The 16710-nt window shown below is 39.2% G+C and overlaps 1 long non-coding RNA gene across 2 annotated transcripts in view; it reads left to right on the top strand.

Annotated features, from left to right (window-relative positions):
* LOC309652107 overlaps nucleotides 1–16710 on the top strand; it is a 430763-nt gene that overhangs the window by 283207 nt on the left and 130846 nt on the right. The window contains exons 4-5 of one of the 2 annotated variants that reach the window (XR_014258584.1): nucleotides 3390–3472; nucleotides 6648–6695. This is a non-coding gene — a long non-coding RNA (uncharacterized lncRNA). Of the gene's footprint in view, nucleotides 1–3389; nucleotides 14990–16710 lie in introns of those variants that run through there. The other variant, XR_014258585.1, reaches the window with a different exon arrangement.

The following is a 16710-nucleotide window of genomic DNA, read 5'->3' as shown; positions in this document are numbered from 1 at the left end:
TTTGACCAGCTACCAATTAATGTTTATGGATCCTAGTGAAGAACTGATTGCCAGAAGGGTTTATTGGAGAAGAAAACATTAAAACAGAGTCTTCTTAGCTAATAAGGGATCTGTGGTGCCATTAGGCCAAAGCTTCTGTGCTGAAGGGGTCTAGAACATGCCGCAAAAGCATCGTTTGGAGCTGAAGACATTTGAGAATCAACAGCTGCAGGAAGAGACTTTCTCTAAACTGCCTTTATCTTCCTGAAAGCAAAGCTTCCCCAAAGAATTCAGTTGTCATAAATCCCCTCCCTGGGAGTTTCACAACCACAGACATTGACTCTTATCACTAAAGAGAAGATAAGTCACCACCTGGATAAGAAATCGCCTAAATAGACATTGTCGTAAAACTATCACATTTCCTACCTATCCTCCTAAGGGCCTATTTATTTTTCCTAAAAGTTTTTTCTTCTCCCAGAAGTTCTCGCCCTCTGCCCTTCTCCGTCCCCTTTTAAGATGGTATATCCTACCCCAATTCTAAGTGTCTTCTTGAGTCACATTTCTTTGGGAGCTCAGCATGGATACATACATAATTAAATCTCCCCCCCCCCCACTTACTAATCTATCTTTCGTCAGTTTAATTCACAGGGCTCCCAATTACCGAACACCACAGAAGAGAGGAAGAGGTTTTTCACCCTGACAGTGCCTGGACATATGCATGGCAATAGACATAGTCTTCAGAGTGATATAAGAGCCATGTGATTCCATAGTCTTCAGAGTGATATAAAAGCCATGTGATTCAAATCACATTTTCAGTGTAATAAAAGGGGAAATAAGAACCTGAATATTTTATTCTGGCTCCTTAAGAGTGACCATGAGAGATATACTCATTTTACCTTCATTATTAAGGATCTATGACAAGATACATAAGTGTGAGGGTGTGGACAGATGCTCTTTGTCAGAGGGTCCCTTTGAGTGTCAGTGTTGCCATAGCTGGGCAACGGACCATTTGAAGTCTCAGGCTTTAGGATACAACCCTTAGGCCTACAGCCTGAGCTCTGTGTGTCCCTAACTTTATATCTACCAGAAGTTATACATAATCTAGTTAGTTAATCATCATCCAATTTGGGTTATCCCTGTTGGGCAGAGTTTCAAATAAGCCACAGGTATTTGGCCTTCCCTGTGTCCAAGCCATATATAGTTGCCTATGACCTTGGAACCAATTACTAATTGGAACCAACTACTTGGAACCAATTACTAATTGTCACTCTAGACAGGGCCTATGAGTGCAGGGGAGCAAAACTTGCCACCCCCAAATATCTTTTTGGCATGCACATTATTTTGAGCTGAAAACATTCAAGGCCCGAAAGATTCAGGAAGAACCTTTGACCTTCCCTCAAACTGCCTAAAAGAATGTAGACTGAGGACCTGTTCCAGGAAGGGTTAGGACCATAGATAACTATAATATGAACTAGGTGTGCAGACAGGGAGGAGCTTAGCAAAGTCTGTTAAAATTCCTCTCTGTGTCCCATTGTCTCTGCCTGGCCCAGCGGACATTTGTTTATCAAATGTTTGCTTTTCCATCTCCCTGTGAATTGGCTTCCTCCCCTTTCAAATCCCAAACTCCAACCCGCAACATCTTCTTTTGTCTTTAGCTGAAAAAAAATTTTTTTTAATTTAATTTTTTTAACATCTTTATTGGAGTATAATTGCTTTACAATGGTGTGTTAGTTTCTACTGTATAACAAAGTGAATCAGCTATACATAAACATATATCCCCATATCTCCTCCCTCTTGCGTCTCCCTCCCACCCTCCCTATCCCACCCCTCCAGGTGGTCACAAAGCACTGAGCTGATCTCCCTGTGCTATGCGGCTGCTTCCCACCAGCTTGGTAGTATATATAAGTCCATGCCACTCTTCATCTGTCGATGGACACTTAGGTTGCTTCCATGTCCTGGCTATTGTAAATAGAGCTGCAATGAACATTGTGGTCCATGACTCTTTTTGAATTAGGGCGTTCTCCGGGTATATGCCCAGTAGTGGGATTGCTGGGTCGTATGGTAGTTCTATTTTTAGTTTTTTAAGGAACCTCCATACTGTTCTCCATAGTGGCTGTATCAATTTACATTCCCACCAACAGTGCAAGAGGGTTCCCTTTTCTCCACACCCTCTCCAGCATTTATTGCTTGTAGATGTTTAATGATGGCCATTCTGACTGGTGTGAGGTGATACCTCATTGTAGTTTTGATTTGCATTTCTCTAATGATTAGTGATGTTGAACATTCTTTCATGTGTTTGTTGGCAATCTGCATGTCTTCTTTGGAGAAATGTCTATTTAGGTCTTCTGCCCATTTTTGGATTGGGTAAGGTCAGACACTGTAAAACTCTTAGAGGAAAACATAGGCAGAACACTCAATGACATAAATCACAGCAAGATCCTTTTTAACCCACCTCCTGGAGAAATGGAAATAGAAACAAAAATAAACAAATGGGACCTAATGAAACTTAAAAGCTTTTGCACAGCAAAGGAAACCATAAACAAGACCAAAAGGCAACCCTCAGAATGGGAGAAGATATTTGCAAATGAAGCAACTGACAAAGGGTTAATCTCCACAGTTTACAAGCAGCTCATGCAGTTCAATATCAAAAAACAAACAACCCAATCCAAAAATGAAAATGATTTTAAGATGACGGTTTCAGCCATTTTGGTGAGTTTCTCATTTCTCCTAGGTCTCTCCCGAGTAAGTATACATGTTGTTAAGCTTTTGTGTGATTTTCTCCTGTTTATCTGTCTCGTGTCAATTTAATTCTTAGACCTCCCAGAAGAACCTAGAAGGATAGAGGAAAATTTTCCTCCCCAACATGAGCCATGGCAACTTTACGCAGAAAGAACTCTCTCAGTCTGCTTTACTCGGAATGGGGCTAGAGCCCTGACAGGGAATTAATTAAAGCTTCAGGAACTGCTTTTTATTTCTCTGAGTATCCTCAAAATGAGTTGGGGCCGATTCAATTAGTATTAATAGAAAATTTACAATGGCACCATGCTGGGCCCTTGGTTACAATGTTCTCATGGACTCTAGTCTGTGCTCATCTAATCTGTGTATTCACAGATTACTGAATGCCAGGTGAAAATTACATATTCTGATACTTCTCAGCTTTGTGATCTTTGGCAAACCATTTTCTTCTCTGAGCCTTCATCCTTCATTGCTTAAGTGTAGCCCCAGTGTGTGAAAGGGCTTATGAATTATAAAATAGCATGCAAATATATGCTGTTAATAATCTCCTGGACTCTCTTAACTGTTAACACCATGTGTAGAGGACGCAAAGGATTCAACCATGCTGCAGCTGATAAGGTATATTTGACTATACTTCCGGTTAACTGTAATAAGTTTCATTTTATGTTTGCCAGTTTATTTTATGCGAGCAGCTTCACCATAGAGGAAATGTACACAGACACAGATTCAATGTTCAGAAGAGTTCCTGTACATAAAAGTAAGTATACAGGGTTATGTGAAAATCATGAACATGAATAGTCTTCAGGTGTTTTTAGGGACATTGTTTGAAATTCTTTGTGGATAGCACCTTTAAATACTGGATCTTGTCCAAAGGGAGTGGACTTGAATGAGTGAATTAGAAACACAATGAAAACTGGGGGGAGGGGAAGACAAAAGTAGAAGGACAGGCTTTTGTATACTCTTTAAAAGGTGGTTCAGAGCTGCTGGAGAAACAATTAACAGACAAGTCTTAGCAGTGTGGAGCCCCACAGAGGAAGGAAAAAGCTGTGTGGGTTAAGAAAACACTATTCTCTTCAGGTCCTTCATGCTCAAGGTAACTGAAAAAGATTTTAAATAGGTAATTAATACCTGTCCTGCTTTAACTCCTTTTAAGAACAATATAGGAGTCGAAATAAATAAATGTAAAATTAATGCCTGTACTCAAAATAGTAGCTGAGAAAAAAGTGGTACCATGAGACCAGAAAATTTGAAAAGGGCTTGAGACAGCCTGTAGGTGGGAAAAAGATAAGCCAACATTTTAAGAGCTAGGAGTTACATTAGGTTAGTCATAAGTACTGTACTTGAGTGTTCCTTTCCTTTCTGACTTTTGCTTTACTGTAGATATTTTGCAATGTATAAGTTAAAGTCAGTTCAGCAGTGTATGTGCCATTGTCTGAAGAAACAAGGCCATGTTTTTCTATAAAGGTCTGGGGAAGAGTTTGACCAGAGTATCTCTTCTTGTCTCCAATCCCTATGTCCACAGTAACTTTAATTTCCTCTGTGTCACCCCAGAAAGTCTTCACCCTGTAGCAGATCGCCATGGTCTTGTAAGATTCAGGACCACCCTAAAACTTGCCCTTCAACTCCATTATTATTTTAATGCTTAAACTGTCCTAATTATTTCCCTAGGATATTTCATTAGGATGAGCTGTTAGCTGTTGAGAAGGTTAGAGTTTCATTTTTGGAGAGTTTCTTTTACACTAATGGAGGTGAGAGCATGAGCTGGTAAAAGGATGTGAATCTTAGTCCTAATAAATTTCATTCTGAGAATTAGAATATTTTAAATGTAATATAGTACGGCAGGCTTAAGATTTGTATTGAAAGGATGGTGTCACCATAATGACATGCATTTTTTTAAGGCCTTTAGGAATAGATGACTAGACTATTAAGCCAGCATGTCCCCTGGGGAGTGCATTAACGAATTTAGGCCACAGGGTCGATTAGTAAATCACTGCTGTGATGCACTTATTCACCTCCCAGGGCCTCAAAGAGTTACTGCACCTCAGAAAGCCCCTGAGAGTAATTTATATACTGAAAGGATTTGACTGAATAAGTACAGTCTGATGTGTTTTAATGGGCTTTGATGAGCATCAAAGACCAACTTTTAGAGTAGCATTTGTGCTTCGCAGAGGTGGGATTGAGGGCTCCGCAATTTAGAATTTCCATCTCTTCTTTTGAAATAGAATGAAAATTGTGTTCCTATGACCTTTTCAAGGGGTCATTTGTTTTGCAGGCTAATGCTATTTCCCTCTGTTAGATGGCTCCATAACAATGGAGGAAGAGGCAGAATGGGCAATCAGTCAAGATACAAAGTGTTGAAAATGGCAAATGTTCAGTCTGATTAAATCCGGAGATACCGCTCATGCTAAAATCTGCTAAATGGAGTTTTATAAACACACAATATTGCCCTAGTTGTACTGTAATCCTATTACGCCACTCTTCTCCATAGATGCAGTACTAATGGAAAGTAGTCACGATGGTGGTTTGCCTGTTTTACATTAGAAAATCTTTTAGACTTATCTGTACTAGAATTTCATCCTGGGCTTATTCCACTCAATAGCCTCAGAAGCGTCATGTATTTCTAAAAGTGATATTTTACCCTTCATTAAACCTTGTATTCCAAGAAAAACGTGTCTTTGCAACATGTAACAAGGGAGATCTTATAATGACATTTAAAGTCTACAGACAGACAAGATTCACAATGAAATAATTTGGGTTCCTTGTATAATGAATAAATTTAAATCAATGCTAGGGGGAAGGGAAGTGTCTTGAGCGAAAAATTTTAGGATGCTCAGAAAGGTTGCAATATTTCCATCGCTAAATTAATATAAGGGGTACAATATTAGTCTCATGAAAGTTAATTAACTCCCCCTAGAGCAGCGCTTCTCAAAGGCAGGTCTGTAGACCACCTTCATCAGCATCACCTGGGGTGCTTATTTCAATTGCAAATTCTTGAGCACTACCTCAAACTTACTGAATGAGAATTTCTGAGAGTATAGGAAGGAACCTTCATTTTTAATTAGCTCTTCGGGTGATTCTTTTGCACACTTATGTTTGAGAAACCCCTAAAGGGCAGCAGGATATTTTGTTAAGAAATCTAGTCAAAGCTTTTGGCTCACAACCGCCATGGAAACACGTTCATTCAAGAGTCGTAAGCTTGTGAAACCAATACTCAAGTGACCACAACTGGATGTTTGATTGGTCACAACAAGGAATGCCAACCATATACGTAGCAACCACGTTTAGGAAAACACTTAGCCGTTAGAATACTGGGAACAAAATGAGATAAAATAGCTGGTCACCGGTCAGTTGTATATGCACAGGAAGTGTGAGAGGAGGGTGGAGGTAGAGAGGATAAAGAGAAGGTAATAGGACTCACTGTTTAATCCAACAGAGGTTGATAGTAGTAAGGATGAGGGGAGCTATAAGCAGAGAGGCAGCAGTGGTATATGAGAGGAGTGGGGGCCGTGTGTACAACTAGTACATAGGTTGCCTCAAGGTCCCTTTAACTCCAAAGCCCATGAACATTAACAGTATTCGTGTTTCTCAAAAAATGTAGTCCCCGTACTACGTGCATCATAATTACCTGTAGGTCTGTCAGAATGCAGGTTTCTGAGTTGCAACCCACCAGGCCAATTCAATCAGACCATCAGGGGGTTGGGAGTCCCGGAATCTGCATTTTGAGGATATTCAAGTGATCCTGATGGACATGAAAGCTTAGACCTGCAGTTAAGATAACTATCACAATTGTAGTACTCCCTTCTGGTAGCAAAACTTACTTTGGGCATTGTATGAATTTTTTATGGCTCCTTTGACAAACTACCCCAAAGGTGTGGCTTAAAAGAATGTAAATTTATGTAGTTTTTAATTTATATACGTTTATTATCTTACAGTTCTGTAGATCAGACTTCTGACACAGGTTTCACTGGGTGCAAATCAAGGTATGTGCAGGGCTGTGTTCACTTCTGGAGGCTCTAGGGGAGAATCTATTTCCTTGCTTTGTCCAGCTTCTAGAGGTTGCCCACTTTCCTTGGCTCGCGTCCTCCTTTAAAGCCAGCAACATGGGGCTGAGTTTTCATGCTGCCATCTCTCTGGTCCTAGTCCTTACTCACATCTCCCTCTGACTCCTTCTGCCTTCCTCTTCCACTCATAAGGACCTTTATGGTTACATCGGGCCCACCAAGATAATCTTATTTTAAGGTCAGCTGATGAGGAGACTTCATTTTATCTACAAACTAAATTCCCCCTTTTGCCATGTAAAGTAACATGTTCACAGAGTCTAGGGATTAGGAAATGGACATCTTGGGGTGGAGGGGGCAAAGCTAATTTATTCCTCCATTCAGTAGGCATCTATTGAGCACCTAACGGATGCCCATCACTGTGCCAAATGCTGGGGATAGAAAGTCAATAAGGCAGTTTTTGCCAATAATGAGTTTGTACTCTAGTGGGGAAGAGAGACATGTCATTAGTTATAGTGTAGTAAGTACTATGATGGAGGCATGCAAAAAGGCAGAATGGGAACCCCCAAAGGGGTAATATTTATTTTTCTAAGGGAAGTTGAAGGTTTTACATTGAACATTATCTTTTCAACTGGTTTTTCAAGATACTTAGAATTTCACAATGTGAATACCAAAGGCAGAGCATCATAATCAGACAACTTGTACAAAGTCCTAAAGTTATGAAAGAATGTGGCTTGTCCGAGGATTAACTAGTTATTGGGTGTGGCTAAAACTTAGTTAGGGCAATGGTGTATGAAGTAGGTGTTGGCAGAAGATGGGGCTGGAGAGGCAAGGCAGGGACCAGATCACAAAGGAACTTTGTATGCGTTAGAGTTTGGACTGTGTTCTGCATATGCAGTTGGAAACCATTGAAGGTTTTAAATAGGGGGATGGTATGATGAATCTGTGATGCTGGGTGGAGAATGAATGGAAGGGAAGCAAGACTGAAGACAGAGAGAGCAACGAGAAAGGTAACAGTAATTGAGAGATGACGGAGTCTGAACAAGAGTGTGACAGAGAATGGAGATCCAGGAATGGATCTGAGGGACAGAGAGGAAGAAGAATTAACAACATTTTGACTGACTCAAGGAAGTGGCATGGGGTAGAAGGGCATGGAATGGATGGGGTGGGAGGGACTGAAAGAGATTGTAGAGTAGAAAGAAAAAAAGAATATGAGCTTTCTAGATAGAAAACAAAGTAGCTGGTATCCAGAGAAATGGAAAATGGAATAAAATGTGGAAATAGGAATAAAAGGTGGAAACTTTTCCCAAGTGGAAAATGGAATAAAAGATCAAGTAGTATTAAGGTCTAAGTAGATATTTGATCTGGAGAATGTAGAGCAGTGACAAAAGCATAGATTTTACAACTAGTCATCTCTCTGTTACATTTGTGATTCTGTCATGTAGTAGCTAGATGGCCTTGGGTGAATTCTTTCACTTCCTTTTTTTTTTTTATTGAAGTATAGTTGATTTACAATGTTGTGTTAATTTCTGCTGTACAGCAAAGTGACTCAGTTTTATATATATATACTTTTTTATATTCTTTTCCATTATGGTTTGTCACAGGATACTGAATATAGTTCCCTGTGCTATACAGTAGGACCCTGTTGTGTATCCATTCTATATATAATAGTTTGCATCTGCTAATCCCAAACTCCCAGTCCTTCCCTCCTTGACTCCCCCCTTCCCCTTGGCAACCACAAGTCTGTTCTCTGTGTCTGTGAGTCTGTTTCTGTTTCATAGATAGGTTCATTTGTGTAATTATTTCGCATCTTTAAGCCTCATTTTCTCCATGTGAAAAATGAGGACACATTATGTATTCAAAATGCTGTGAGAATTAACTAAGGGAACATATATAAAGCACCAAGCAGTGCCTAAAATATAGTAGGGGCCTAAAAAGTGCTGTTTTCCTTGATAACATTAACATTGGAAAAGGAAAAGGAACAGGACTCCAGTCCATCGGAGGGAGATTAGGGAAACAGAGGGACTATGGTCCCGGCAACATTATAAGACACAGGGACTCAGGTGCAGAGAACAAAGTAGAGTCCACGTATCTGAATCGTGGAGCAAGGAATAAGGCAGAAATCTAGTTAGGAGAACTGAGGTAAAAGATGATGGCTGATGGGTGATTTCATGTTAGATAAATGTTACTTCAATAAAACTATTAAACACATAAAAAATAAAAGATTATGGGTAAATATAAAGCCAAGATGATTTGATGTACCATAAAAGTTGGTCTGATATACCTTAACTTCTTTCCTTCCTAAAGTAAGGACCCATCCTAACAACTAGACTGGGGTTCTGTCTGTCTGTGTGTGTGTGGGGGGGGGGTGTATGTGTGTGGAAGCAACGACCCCAGTTGTGGAAGGAGGCAACCAGCAGAGGTCATGTATAGATGGCATCTGTGGTCCCATCAAGCGCCATAATTCTGTGATTTGATTTCAGCTGAAACACGTACATTGTGAAGCAACTGGAGCGAAAAAAGCCCATGCTTGTTCTGGCTTAGTTCAAGAGTGGTAGAATGAGAATTGGAAGAGGTGTTTGTTGGTTTTGTTTTGTTTGTTACAAATCAATTTGAGAATGAATGAAAGCATTAGAAACTCTCTCCCCCAAAACACACCCAGATACCTGCACATGGTTGATATATAATTTCAGGAGGTACAAAGATCCCCTGAAACTATCTGGGGCAGGGTATTACTCACAGTTCTTTCCATCACCCACTGATTCTCTACCACTTTTTTTCTTTAAAAAAATATGTTCTATATTTCAGGCATACTCTAAACACTTTATCTGATTTAACTTAGTTAATCCTTATGGCAAACCTATGAGGTGGTGTGGTAGGCTAATAATGGCTCCCAAAGATATGGCCCCATCCTAACCCTTGGAACCTGTGAATGTTACCCCCTATGGTAAAGTTTTTTGCAGATATAATTAAGCTCTTGAGATGAGGATGCTATCCTGGATTAACCAGTTAGTTCTAAATGCTGTCGCAAATGTCCTTATAAAAGAGAGGCATAGAGAGATCACACACACACAGAGGGCCATGTGGGGGTAGAGCAGAGATTGGAGTGATGTGGCCACAAACCACCAAATACTGCAGCCACCAGAAGCTGGAGAGGCAAGGCAGCATTCTCCCCTAGAGTCCTTGGAGGGAACAGGACCCTGCTGACATCTTGATTTCAGGCTTCTGGCCTCTAGAACTGTGAGACAATACGTTTGTTTTCTTAAGTCACCCAGTTTGCTAAGCCACTCTTAGATTTCTAATCCTCGAAAATGGTGTGAGATAATATATGCTTTTTGTTTTGCGCTGCCCAATTTGGGATAATTTGTTACACAGCAATAGATAACTAATACAGTGAGATAAGTGTATTTAAAAAAAACCCTGAAACCCATTCATGGATCTTATAGCTGGAGTATAGGTTAAGAATCCTTGCTAAAGTAGTAAAAGGATATAACAAGGTAGGACTGTGTCAGAAATTTATTGTTTAATGTTTCAGTGAACCAAAAGAAATACAGGATCTCGAAACTGCATTAGACTCAGCAGTGGTCAGACTTTCCCTAGAGTACTGTATCTAATTATGGACTGCTTAATTCAAATGACATGTGGCAAACTTTAGGAGAGTTCAAGGAAGAACCATCAAAATGATGAGACAGTAGCAGGGTAGGAAGTGTGGAAAGATGAAAGTGAAGAGTTGAGCCTCAGAAAAAGGTACATAAAGCGTTAAATAACAACATATACTGCAGTGCCCTCCTTACTCTAGGAATGGTGTATATAAGAGAGAGGATGCCTAGAAATTTTCTCTTCACGTATTTCCTCCAGTACCTGCCATTATGCCTAAGATTTTGCTATTAATAATATTCCTATTTTATTTTGCTTTATTTATTATTTTCTAGAGTCTCCTTACGCAAATTCCTCTGTGAAAGGTCAATTTATAAGATGCTGTCTTATGAACTGCTAATCAGGGATTGGTTTGCCAGGTTCTCTCCAACTAAGTCAGCTAAGCACTAGTCTTTAGGCGGGATAGTACATTGGTTAGGAGCATGGACTTGGGGGCCAGAAAACCTGTGTTCCCATCTTAGCTTGATTCTTTAACAAGACTGCAACCTTGGGAAAGCTACTCAACCTCTCTGTGTCTATAAAACAGGGGATAATAACTCTAATAGTGCCTTGTGAAGATTAAAGGTGTTCATATGTGTAAAACTCTTAGTGAAGAAGCATATAGTAGATGTTATATCAATGTTAGCTATTATTACTTTCTTATAATAATCATTATTAGTTTCCCAGCCTTATTTACTCTTCTGACTGGTAAGAAGAATACTTTCCAAGGTAGTTCCCTGGAGTTGCCACGTGGTCCATTCTGGGGTGAACTGAACTCACAGGGTAGTTCAGGAATTCTGTCCCCACACCCTCCTATCTGTGATTAGAAAGACTATGGACTTTCCATCAATCAAGAACATTCATGTTTTCTTTCCAAGTGGGAGAAAGTAGAAGGAACTTTTCCTATATAATTCCTGGTGGTCCTCCTGCCTGCCAAGTTATTTGGTAAACCCACAGTTCTGGCTTTGCAGGTATACCAGCCTTTTGCAGTTTTGGGACATTGGTTTCCTGCTTTGCTCTGCTGAAATTAAAAATTTTGCTTCCTCTGATTATAGTAACTATCAGCCACACCCAACTTCTAAATCTAAGGCAACTCTAAGTTGCCTATTTACCTTTGATGGAGAGTTTTGTTGAGCTTTTTAAGTTGAGGGCAAAAATATATATTTCTTTCCTCATTGTTTTATGTAAGTCTCTTCTGTTTGCAAGTAAGAAAACTAATCTTAAATCAGCTTAAGCTCCACATTCTCACTTTCTGTGCTTAGTTCAAATTTCTAAGAGAGAAAATGTCATTGGCTACTGGTCATCCAGTGGGTTGGCTACTCTTAAGTTGGGCGTCTATCTCTGGGGGTAGGTAGTGGTGTTGTTTATATAGATAAGGTCGTGGCCTGAGAAGACAGCCCCAAAGGTGTTAATGACTACTACTTTTGCCCATATCTAGGGCATGTACTCCTTTATAGGTTATATTTATTTTCTTCTCATGTGAGGTTCACAACCTAGTTTACCACTGGGCTACCTCTTCAAGGCATACCTTTTTGTCTTGTGATTTTATGATGTCCAAGGCTGGTCAAGTCTTGTCACTGCCATGTCAATATTCCTCTTGACCTTGAAACTTCCCTGACCCTAGCTCATGTCTTTAGGTTCATTTATTTTTTTTAAATTAAATAACCTGATGAATGAATCCATTGGTCTACAACCCACAAGGAATATAGTGCCTCCTACCCATAGCCTGAAGAGCTGAGATTTATAAGGGCATATTTAGAAAGCTGAGCAAATTTTCACCCCACCCTTCCTGCTGCATGAGGGCACCATCTTACGCCAGGAGAAGTAGCAGTTGACAGACACTCCCATGCTCCCTCCATGCTTAGAAAGAAGTAGCTAGCAACAGCAATATTCCTTCCCTTTGCAGAATACAGATCTTTGGTATAAAACACTTAAAAGGTTACCAACTCATGAAATAGTGGGTGGCATAGTAGAAAACCCCTCAGAAAGGGGGTCAAGAGACCTGGTTTGTAATCCCAGATTGAACCACACCATGTGTATGACTTTTGGATTCTATGCAGAGAGTCGGCCTGGTGCCATCCATAAGGCTAGACTAACGTTTCATTATTTCTCAGAACCAGCTGGGTTGCTCTGGAAGCTTCTAAGTTGCCTATGCAACATAAATATTTGTAAAAAACCACAGTTCCTCATTCAGCATTTGCGCTCATACTGGAGCGACTGCTTGCAGCTGAGCAGTATTAGGCATCCCAGGATGAATGCTGTAATGTTGAGGTATGTGTAGCATTGACGGGGCTAAAGGCATGCCAGAAGCTGACTTGGGGCGAGGGTTCCCTCTCCTTTTCCCTGAATGTGCCTCTTGGCACTCTGTCCATCTTAGAGAATGAAGACTGGCAAATTGCCTGCCTCTTTTTATTCTGTTTATTCTGCAAATGCCAAGAGAGCTATGAGGAAGATAGACTGAAAATTAGATCCTAGAATAATGGGTCCTTGAATTGAGAGATGGAAACTCTGGAGCTGTGTTTATCCAAGGCATCTGTTTTCCTGCTTCTTTGTCCACATCTTTGGTAAAGAGGTCCTCCTAAATTCCAGCAGCCAGGTGGAAAGTTCGGGATGGATGGCTCACATCTAGGGCCCTAGGCTAAAACTAAGCTACTCTTCAGAGGAAACAGAAGCCTGTGAGCCAGCCTGTTTCTTAGTAGTAGTTAAGTTAGTACTTTATTATGACAGCTCCTAGCACCCGCCTTGTTCAGCTTGATGTGTTTGATGATCAACGTTTTGGACCTTGGATTTGGTTGATAGCATGGTGGTTTGTAGCATGGTGAAGCCATTTGACACTGGGAATAAAGAAGTAGAATTAGCTAAGACTATATATACTTGGTTTGTGTTTAGCGTCATTTTGCTATGGTGGTTTCTAGGTTCAGTTGACGCTCCAGTAGATGCTAGAACTCAAACGGATTTCTGCCTAGTTACTCATTTTCTAATGTATGTGCAAGAGAAAGTTCCACTTTCAAAGAATCCAATTATTTTCTTCTGTCCTTCATCTCTTTCATAATAGTAATACTAAAAGTCCTATGTATCAAGTATTTTTTTGGCAGTCACTGTACAATACATAACATCTACCATCTCATTAAATCCCCAAAATAACTCTCAGGGGGTCATTCATTCCATTTTATAAATAAGGATACTGAGATTCAGAGAAATCAAGTCAACTTTTTAGGATTGAACAACTAACTTGCAGAACTGGGATTCAACTCCAGATTTATCTAATTTCAGTATGCATATTATTAATGACTATACTATCTCCCATTACATTATATTGCAAACAGTTTCAGTAATCACAAGAGTATGGCTTCCTAAGGTCAGAGGGTTAGGTTCAGCAACTCACTTAAGTGTGGAAAAAACATAGAGCACTTTGGCAACATCTACAGAAAATCAGAGAGGTAACTAAATGACAGAATGACAGATACTAGAGACAAAGACTCCTGGCCAGAAAGAGTTCCACATAAATAACCAGCCACAAAAATAGGTCCACCAGTGCCACAGTGTCATCTAACTCAGTGGCATACATATTGAACTAAAGCATTTAGAAATCATCTCCAAAAACAAAGGTAGAAATATAAATTTTGAATGAAAATAAAAAATCAACCTAAATTGTAATTAGATAAATGCAATGTAAACAATATTTTTTTATATCTTCTTAAACTCTTTCAGATTTACAGTGATGGAAAAATTGATGATAGTGTTGGAGAGATTGTGAGGAAAATGGGTGTTCTAGTTCGCTGCTGATAGCAACATAAATTGTTTAATACATTTTTAGGAGGAAATTTATAAAATCAACCTCAGTTGAAAAGTGGATAGCCCTTCATTCAGCAGTTCTACTTCTAGAAATTTATCAGGCAAATAGGCAAATATCTATGTATAAGGATGCTCATTTCAACGTTGTTCATATTTGGCAAACTTGAGAACCAGTTTAAATAATTACTACTAATAAATTTTATTAATCACTATGATAGAATAATATGCAGCCCTTAAAATGATATGTGACTGTATTTACTTATATTAAAAGAGATTCAGGTTATAAAACCTTATGTATAGTAATCATTTCATCTTTACCTATGTGTCTGTCTAGGAAGATATAATTATAAAAGGTTAGCTAATTATAACTGGGCAGTGGATATTCTTCTTTTTCTAATATGTGTTTTTTTTTTCCTTCATCATTTTATAGTAAGTAGCATCACTTAAATGATCTGAAACGTGTAAAACTTTTCTTTCTTTTTTTTTTTTTTTTTTTTTTTGGCCGTGCCACAAGGCTTGTGGGATCTTAGTTCCCCAAGCAGGGATTGAACCCACACCCTTGGCAATTAAAGCATGGAGTCCTAACCACTGGACCACCAGGAAATTCCTAAAACTTTTTTTTGAATTGACGTATAGTTGATTTACAATGTTATGTTAATTTCTACTGTACAGCAAAGTGATTCAGTTATATATATATATATATATATATATATATTTTCAGATTATTATCCATTATAGGTTATTATAAGATATTGAATATAGTGCCCTGTGCTATACAGTAGGAACTTGTTTTTCCATTCTGTATATACTAGTTTGTATCTGCTAACCCCAAATTCCCACTCCATCCCTCCCCCACACCCCTCCCCCACACCCCTCCCCCTTGGCAACCACAGATCTGTTCTGTATGTCTGTGACTCTGTTTCTGTTTTGTAGACAAGTTCATTTGTGTCATACTTTAGGTTCCACATATAAGTGATATCATATGGTATTTGTCTTTCTCTTTCTGCCTTACTTCACTTAGTATGATAATCTCTAGGTCCATCCATGTTGCTGCAAATGGCATTATTTCATCCACTTTTTATGGCTGAGTAGTATTCCATTGTATATATGTACCACATCTTCATCCATTCATCTGTCGATGGACATTTCGGTTGTTTCCATGTCTTGGCTATTGTAAATAGTGCTACTATGAACATAGGAGTGCATGTATCTTTTTGAATTATAGTTTTGTCTGGATATATGCCCAGGAGTGGGATTTCTGGATCATATGGCAACTCTATTTTTAGTTTTTCGAGGAACCTCCATACTGTCTTCCATAGTGGCTGTACCAGCTTACATTCCCACCAACAGTGTAGGAGGGTTCCGATTTCTCCACACCCTCTCTGACATTTATTATTTGTAGACTTTTTGCTGATGGCCATTCTGACTGGTGTAAGGTGGTATTTCATTGTAATTTTGATTTGCATTTCTCTAATAATTAGCGATGTTGAACATCTTTTCATGTGCCTGTTAGCCATCTTTATGTCTTCTTTGGAGAAATGTCTATTCAGGTCTTCTGCCCATAATTTGATTGGGTTGTTTGTTTTTTGTTGTTGTTGTATGAGCTGTTTGTATATTTTAGAAATTAAGCCCTTGTTGGTTGCATAGCTTGCAAATATTTTCTCCCATTCCGTAGGTTGTCTTTTTGTTTGTTTATGGTTTCCTTTGCTGTGCAAAAGCTTGTAAGTTTAAGTCCCATTTGAAACACGTAAAACTTTTTTTCCACTTACAAATTATGTGTTAGAGCTTGTCAGTGGAGGGGTGGGTCAAATCTTCCCACCAATGTTGCATAGGCACTTGGTGTCACAGTAGATTATGGATATAGGAGGAAATGTACCTGAATATTTGAAGCTTAGTAACAAGAACTGGAGGTCTAGCAAAGAAAAATAGTGTTGGTAGTATGCGGAGAGTTAGGCAGATTGGTGGTCAGTACCTGGGCAATCATGGAAGATTTGGAATCATTAGAATACAGGGCAAGACTATTCATTTCGTGGTGCCAATTTTCGTATATTTTAGTAACATATAGTTCCTACTGATATCCTGCACAGATTTAATGACTGAGGCCTTTTAGACAGATAGGGCAGAGTCAGGAGAAAGTCAGCTTTGTGTCACAGGACAGTCTGGTATGATCTGACTCTTTGAAGCTTGCTTTTTATACCACAGTTGTCATTGGCTGTCTTTTTTTAAAACAGCTCCATTGAGGTGTAATTTACATACCAGACATTCATCCATTTAAAATGTCCAATTCAGTGACTTTTAGTAAATTTAGAGAGTTGTGCAACCCTTCTCACAAACCAGGTTTAAATTTTCATCTCCCTCTGAAGAAACTTCATTACATTAGCAATAATACCCCATTTTCCCATCCCCTCAGCTCTAGGCAACTACTAATCTACTTTTTATCTCTATGGACTTGCCCATTCTGGGCCTTTCATATAAATGGAATCATATAGTATGTGGTCTTTTGTGATTGGCTTCTCCACTTTCTTAGCATAAGGTTTTCAAGGTTCATTCATGTTGTAGTGTGTCA

Source organism: Balaenoptera physalus, assembly GCF_965194825.1.
Source record: "Balaenoptera physalus genome assembly, chromosome: X".
In the NCBI taxonomy this organism is placed as follows: Eukaryota; Metazoa; Chordata; class Mammalia; order Artiodactyla; family Balaenopteridae; genus Balaenoptera; species Balaenoptera physalus.
The sequence above is the reverse complement of the archived record's forward strand: the minus strand, read 5'-3'. Positions and strand labels throughout refer to the sequence as shown.